Raw genomic sequence first — 8,599 nt, 5'->3', positions numbered from 1 at the left:
CGCTCTTCCCACTGCCCTGTAGCGGTGGCAGTGGGGTAATAGGGCTGAGGTTGATGTCAGCTTATAATGCCAGCTGACATCAAGCCCAGGTTAGTAATGGAGAGGCGTCTATAAGACACCCCATAGTCAAAGTTAAAAGAAAACACAAACACCCAGAATAAAGTCCTTTAATTGAAATAAACACACAATTCTTTATTGTTCTAAATTAAACCATACTTACCGTCACGCCCATTCCAGCTGAAGCCAATGATCTCCTGCAATAAAAGAAAAATAATAAAGCAACATCATCCTTACCTTTCCATGGTTCGCAGGACAGCTCCAGCTCTGCTACATCGAGATGACTGGCTGCACCGCAGCAGAACGCTGCCATCCAGTCTGTCATCCTGCAGACACTGAGAAGCGCAGGCTTGCTTGTGCTCCTCAGTGTCAGGCTGTGACGGCATAAAGATGAGCCGAGGTCATGTCCAATGAACTCGGCTCACCTCATGCACGTCACTGACAGCGTGGGAAAATTCTCCTGCACTCAGCGCTTCAGCGTGAGAATTTTCCCACGCTGTCAGTGACGTGCAAGAGGTGAGCTCTTCATGTCCAATGAACTCAGCTCACCTCATCTTTATAAATCTCATTGGAACGACATCAAACAAAAGTTTCAGCATCATCACCTTGCCCAATGCAGATTCGTGATTCATCACTGAATATGACTTTTCATCCAGTCATCCACAGTCCATGATTGCTTTTCCTTAGCCCATTGTAACCTTCTTTTTTTTCTGCTTAGGTGTTAATGATGGCTTATGTTTAGCTTTTCTGTATGTAAATCCCATTTCCTTTAGGCGCTTTCTTACAGTTCGGTCACAGACATTGACTCCAGTTTCCTCCCATTCGTTCCTCATTTGTTTTGTTGTGCATTTCCTGTTTTGGAGACACTTTGATGTCATCCTTGGTCTACAGTATGTTTGCCTTTAACAACCTTCTCATGTTGTTTGCATTTGGTCCAGATTTTAGACACAGCTGACAGTGAACAACCAACATCTTTTGTAACATTGCGTGATGATTCACCTTCTTTTATGAGTTTGATAATCCTCTCCTTTGTTTCAATTGACATCTCTCCTGTTGGAGCCATGATTCATGTCAGTCGACTTAGTGCAACAGCTCTCTAAGGTGTGATCACTCCTTTTTAGATGCAGACTAACGAGCAGATCTAATTTGATGCAGGTGTTAGTTTTGGAAATGAAAATTTACAGGGTAATTCCATAATTTTTTCCTCAGAATTGAGTGATTCCATATTTTATTCCCTCTGCTTGGTCTGAAAAAAATTACCTTTACTGAGTACCACATTTTTAATCTTGATTTCTTTTAGTGTATCTTAAAGCCCTAAAGTTGCCATTTGAAGTGACTTTAGTTTTGTGCCATGTCTGAGATCTGCTTTTTTTCAACAACATTAAACAACTGAATGAACATCCTCCGAGCCTGGTGATTCCATAATTTTTGCCAGGGGTTGTATATCCTTTGTTGGTTATGACAGAGGTCAAACGTTTTCTGTAAGTCTTCACAAGGTTGGCACACACTGTTGCTGGTATGTTGGCCCATTCCTCCATGCAGATCTCCTCTAGAGCAGTGATGTTTTGGGGCTGTCGCTGGGCAACCCGGACTTTCAACTCCCTCCAAAGGTTTTCTATAGGGTTTAGATCTGGAGACTGGCTAGGCCACTCCAGGACCTTGAAATGCTTCTTACGAAGCCACTCCTTTGTTGCATTGGAGGTGTGCTTGGGATCATTGTCATGCTGAAAGACCCAGCCACGATTCATCTTCAATGCCCTTGCTGATGGAAGGGGGTTTGCACTCAAAATCTCACGATAAATGGCCCCATTCATTCTTTCATGTACACGGATCAGTCGCCCTGGTCCCTTGGCAGAGAAACAGCCCAAAAGCATAATGTTACCACCCCCATGCTTCACAGTAGGTATGGTGTTCTTTGGATGCAACTCAGCATTCTTTCTCCTCCAAACATGACGAGTTGTGTTTCTACCAAACAGTTCTACTTTGGTTTGATCTGATCATATGACATTCTCCCAATACTCTTCTGGATCATCCAAATGCTCTCTATCAAACTTCAAATTAGCCCGGACTTGTAGTGGCTTAAGCAGGGGGACACGTCTGGCACTGCAGGATTATAGTCCCCGGGGGCGTAGTGTGTTACTAATGGTAGCCGGTGTAACGTTTGTCCCAGCTCTCTGCAGGTCATTCACTAGGTCCCCCCATGTGGTTCTGGGATTTTTACTTTCCATTCTTGAGATCATTTTGACCCCAAGGGGTGAGATCTTGTGTAGAGCCCCAGATAGAGGGAGATTATCAGTAGTCCGTAGTCTTGTATGTCTTCCATTTTCTAATTATAGCTCCCACAGTTGATTTCTTCAAACCAAGCTGCTTGCCTATTGCAGATTCAGTCTGCCCAGCCTGGTGCAGGGCTACAATTTTGTTTGTGGTGTCCTACAACGGCTCTTTGGTCTTCACCATAGTGGAGTTTGGAGTATGACTGTTTGATGTCAGGTGTCTTTTATACTGATAACAAGTTCAAACAGGTGTCAATACTACAGGTAATGAGTACAGGACAGAGGAGCCTCTTAAAGAAGAAGTTACAGGTCTGTGAAAGCCAGAAATCTCACTTGTTTGTAATTGACCAAATACTTATTTTCCACCAAAATTTGAAAAAAATTTCTTTCTAAATCAGACAATGTGATTTTCAGGATTTGTTTTCTTATTTTGTCTCTCATAGTTGAGGTCTATTTATGATGTGAATTACAGGCCTCTCTCATCTTCTCATCTTTTTAGTGGGAGAACTTGCACAATTGGTGTCTAGTATACAATATATACATATATATACATATATATATATCTATATATAGATATAGATATATATAGAAGAGGGAAAATTCTCCTGCGCTTGCGGTGAGCGTGAGAGAATTCTCCTGCGCTCACTGCAAGCGCAGGAGAAATTTCCCACGCTGTCAGTGACGTGCATGAGGTGAGCTGAGTTCATTGGACATGAACTTGGCTCATCTGGATGCCGTCACAGCCAGACACTGAGGAGCGCAAGCATGCCTGCGCTTCTCAGTGTCTGCGACTAGGCAAGCTGGATGGCAGCTTTCTGCTGCGATCCAGCCTGTCATCTGAATGTAGCAGAGCTGAAGCTGTCCTGGGAACCATGAAAAGGTAAGGATGAGGTTGGTTTATTATTTTATTTTTATTGCAGGAGATCGTTGGCTTCAGCTGGAATGGGCGTGATGGTAAGTATGGTTTAATTTAGAACATTAAAGAATTGTGTGTTTATTTCAATTGAAGGATTTTATTCTGGGTGTTTGTGTTTTTTTTTAACTTTGACTATGGGGTTAGTAATGGGGGTGTCTTATAGACGCCTCTCCATTACTAACCTGGGCTTGATGTCAGCTGGCATTATAAGCTGACATCAACCCCAGCCCTATTACTCCACTGCCACAGCTACAGGGCAGTGGGAAGAGTGAGGCTAAGTGACTGAATTGGCGCATCCTATTGATGCGCCATTTCTGGGGCGGCTGAGGGCTGGTGTTTCTAGCCTGGGAGGGGGCCAATATTCATGGTACCCTTCCTGGGCTTTTAATATCAGCTCCCAGCTGTCTGCCTAGCCTTTGCTAGCTATTAAAATAGGGGGGACCCCACGTCATTTTTTGGTGGGGTCCCCTATTTTAATAGCTAGTAAAGGCTAGGTATTCAGCTGGGGTCTGATATTAGTAGCCTGGGAAGCTCCGTGGGTATTACCCCCTTCCCAGGCTTCAAACATCTGCCCCAGCCGTCTGCTTAACCTCCGCTAGAGACTAAAATTACGGGGAACCCCACGCCAATTTTTTTTTTAATAAATCCTTTATTTTAACACTAAATGACAAGTACAGTAGTCAACACTATCACTGTACTTATTATATATGTGACTGACATGTTTCTATCTATCTAATCTATGTGTGATGCTCTATTCTTTCTGTTCTAAATAGTCTGGTACCGGTGTATGCTGCTGATAAATTGCCGGCCGGCTTTTTTAAAGAGACAAAAACACTATTATTATTTTTTATTAAATCTTTTATTTTAACACTAAATAACAAGTACAGTAACCAACACTGTCACTGTACTTATTATATATGTAACTGACATGTTTCTATCTATCTAATCTATGTGTGATGCTCTATTCTTTCTGTTCTAAATTGTCGGGTACCGGTCTATGCCGCTGATGAATTGCAGGCCGGCTTTTTTAAAATTGGAGGGCACTAGTGTGTTCCAAGTGCCCTGCTATGTTTTTCATGCACCCTCCCATATACCCTGCCTGCCTGCCTATATATTCTGCCTGCCTGACGTTTAATTGAGCACCGTTCCCATCCATTTGGGCAATTTTTGACCTTCTGCAGACCGCTGGGAGGGACCACAAAAAAAATGCTTGAGTTTCTCATAGACTTACATTGGGCTCGTTGCTCGGGTCGAGCACCCGAGTATTCCAATGTGCTCGACCCGAGCTTCGGGCACACGAGCATTTTAGTGCTCGCTCATTACTAATATATATATATAAATATATATCTATCTATACATGTATATAAAAAAATCTATTGTCTCTTATTTCAAAAAGTAAAACTAGAAAACTTCAAAAACTTCAGCTAAAATCTCTGGCAATTTCTGAACTTGAATTTCTCATAGCACTCTATAATTCACTTTTTAAATGGTAAAAGCAAGCTATTATCAGACAATGAACAGGGGTTTGTAGTAATTTTTTTTTTCTTTTTACTTCTGACAATGTTTTTTTTTCTGAAATAGAAATCTTGCAATTTTCACACTGGCTACTTGAAGTTACCTAGACTCTAATTTCTGTTATTTTGGAAACAACATGTGTACATGTAACTACATAGTGTAAATCTGGCATCGTTGTTGACGCGCCCCCTTGCCCGTGGGGTACTCGGTAGCAGGGCCGGTCGATGCTGGGGGATGTCATGGAGGCAGTGACCCGGTCCGTGACCCAGGATGGTCAATTAAAGGGAAAGTAAAAGGGGAATAAAGCTTTTAGAGATAATGTTCGTGACGCCACCTGGGGTATGCGGCTATATGGAGCCACCGCTGCGGTGCAGATCCACTGGACCTGATGGTGACGCTGCAGAGTTGGTTCAGCTCTCCACAGGCAGAGCTAAGTTCCAGGGCAGTGGAAATGATTTGAAGAGTAAATGTTGTCGGCAGGGACAGTGTCGTGCAGGGCTGAGGGCGCAGGTAATGAACAGACAACACATTAATGGTGGTTTCCTGTTAGCTTTACTTGCTGTTTTGCAGAGCAGACCGGGGCATGGGTACTAGCTGGAAGAGGAGGTCTGGGCAGCCTGGAAGCAAGTTGGGGATCCACCTCATCAGGTGGAGTTGTAGGCCTTCCCTCTGTGCTATTCTCTTTGGCCCTGCTGCTTGAAGCTATTCTGCTGCCCTCGTCCCTGAGTAAAAACATCTTTTTCCTCACCCATATGGCAGGCAGCTCGGGCCTTCCTCAAGTGTCGCTCCCACGTGGTAGTGCTGGGCCCTTTGGTGCTGCTGTGCCGCCGGGCATCTGGTGGGGCCAGGAGACCTGCAGTCTCCTGCCCTCTGGATTCTGCTGCTGGGCCTTCAGTGCCCCACAACCACGGACTCTGGTGTCTGGTTCACTTGTGCTTCTCTCCTCTGTGGTGAGCTTGTACACAGCTCCCTTCCCCAGGTCCTTCCTCGTCGCTGCCTGACTCCAACTCCTCTCAACTCACTCTTACTAACACCGCCTCCATATTCCAGTTGCTAAGGGGAGGAGCTCCCCTTCCTGGTCTGGAGCCAGGAAAGTGTTGTATCCTGGTAAACCTGATTAGGGGACCCCTCCTTGCTTCCAGGCATGGCATCACCCCTTGTGAGGGAGGCAATGCCACTGTGGCAACCGGACCCCTGGGGTGCCACATTGTAATCATACTACCAAAAGAATAAAGTTGTCTTATCACTAATATCTCACTTTGATCAGCGCAAAAATAAAAATAAGAAGTGTTCTCTTACTGTCATCTATTTGTTCATTCTACATCCTAAAAATCAGAATAAGGCTCAGTTAACATTTATCCTGTGCTCTCCGCTGAGCATTTACGTTACCATTTTTGGGTAAGTCCCACAAAAATGTGATTCAGAAGAAACCCCCTACGGAACCAGTCACTATATGAGGCATATGGAGTCTCTTTAGACACCGTCTGCTCTTTGTTTCAGTGAGTTCACATTATTTTTGGTATCTTTTTAGTGTACAAGTGTGGTTGACCATAGCTCAGTACACTCCAAAAAAGATGTATACCATTGGGACAGACACCAAACGCAGTCCAAAGTGTCTCCATCTGCCCCATTACAGTGAGTGGTTTCATTAGGGGTTTCATCTAAATAGCATTTTTGTGGGATTTACACAGAAACTCTGACATAAGTGCTCAGAACAGAAGAAGGCAATTACAGCCTTATACTGAGAGTGATCAAAAAATCTTATGTACCCAAAAATGTTGCCAAAAGGTTTCCTACATTTCTGGTAGAACAAAGACTCTGGAAAAGCAACTTGGCTCCCACCCCTTTAAATAAGATCCTGTGAAATCTGCACTCCCAAATCCAAATGCCCCTCTTCTTATTAGCTCCCCTGTGCCTAAACCAGAAAAAGCAGCCATATATTTGGCATTATTGTAATGGGGAGCATATAATTAATAATTTACTTGGTGCTTGTCTCCAGAAGCACAAGCTGGGCACAATGAATAAGCAATAAACGGGCAAATTTGCAATTCTCCAGAAAAATGCCTAGATTTGATATTACAAAACAGTCTCTGCAGCCATAGATGAATTCATTAATAGGAACAATTTCTACAATGGGTTCACTTTTTTGGTTTATGACCAAATTGAATTTTTGGATGTACTCATTAGATGTACTCATTCTATTTCGCAAAGAAACAGCTGTTAATGCTATATTGCATGCGTCTTCTTCCCATCCAGTACATACTATTAATGCTGTAACTGTGAGTCAATTCCTTCGCATTAAACATATTTGTTCAACAGAGGTTGATTTTGAAAGGAGAGCGGAGGAATTGAAACACAGGTTCTTAGATCGCGGATATAGTCGAAGAAGTATTAAGCATGCCTATAATCGAGCTAAAAACAGTAATCGCCAACAATTAATGTATTCTAATCAAGCTCATAAACAAGAGAACTGTGTCAGCATGGTGACACAGTACCATTCACAATGGCGCAGAATTTGTGATGTGCTTAGGAAACATTGGCCCATTTTACTTGCGGATCAGACGTTGCTCCAATATTTGCCTATGTATCCGTCAGTCACAGCCCGTCGATCTCCGAGACTCCAAGATCACTTGGTAAGGAGCTACCTTACACCTAATACTCAGAAGAAAATTGGCGAAATAGGACTGGCTGAAAAAAGACAAGCATGGGGTTGTACCCCATGTGGTTCATGTATTTCGTGTCCAAACATCGAACATACTAAAAAGTTTCTTTCATCTAGTGGGAAAGAATTTACTATCCTACACTCCATTACGTGTACAACACGTAACGTCATTTATCACGTTACATGTCCTTGCTCTTTGGTCTACATAGGTCTGAACACTAGGATGTTAAAGACCAGAGCGAGGGAACATTTACGTGATATTATGGCAGCAGCCACTGAGGATAATGTGGAGTTGTTGAAAACAATCCCTAGACACTTTAAAAAATATCATGCCTGTGATCCATCAGGTCTTCGAGTTAAAGGCATCGATCATATTTATAGTACGTTGCGTGGAGGTAGTGTTAGTCGCCTACTTGCACAGAAAGAAACCAGATGGATTTGGCTATTGCAAACATTACATCCTCAGGGCTTAAATGAATCCTTAAGCTTTTCACCGTACCTCTGATTGCCTCTATCTCTCCCCCACCTCTGCACCCGCTAGATTTATCGGTATTTTAATTATGTTTTTAATCCCCCCCCCCTTGTTTTATCCTCTGTTGTCTAATTAATGTTCATTTATTCCTTAGTACATACTTTTTTGTCCTTGATTGCGGCTGCCTTCCGTGTCTCTTTCTGCTTGTTGATGGATGGTTGTGGACGATTTATACATCTTGATTAAACAATGATTCTCCTGGACTACTAACAATAGGTCACAGAGATATTATGATCTACTGGGACAAAGAAAAGCTACGCAACGAATGAATTAATTTAATTGCTGGATATACTTGATATTGAGCTGTATTATACGGTGTATTATGTTTTTTGTATGTTTATGCTTACAACTTATTGTGTATGATTTAATTGTTGAATGTCTATATCATTTATCTGCACTACACAATGTACTGTATCTTTTATATGTATATATTACACCGCATTTTTTGTGGTTTTTGATTGGTGCTCTCCATTGGGGCAATGGCGCCATGCCCCCATGGACAGTATTTTTAGATAATATTTAGTAACAATATTGGACTAACATTAGACATTGTCTTTTGATTATAATTGGCTACTGATGGCAATTATATGAGGGAAGGGGTCCCACAGCTATGCATCTATTGAGATATATCCTGCTTCCTTTGA

Source organism: Phyllobates terribilis, unplaced genomic scaffold (genome assembly GCF_046119375.1).
Source record: "Phyllobates terribilis strain yellow unplaced genomic scaffold, ASM4611937v1 Scaffold_12__6_contigs__length_324123572, whole genome shotgun sequence".
Lineage (NCBI taxonomy): Eukaryota > Metazoa > Chordata > Amphibia > Anura > Dendrobatidae > Phyllobates > Phyllobates terribilis.
This window is presented reverse-complemented; position numbering follows the sequence as displayed.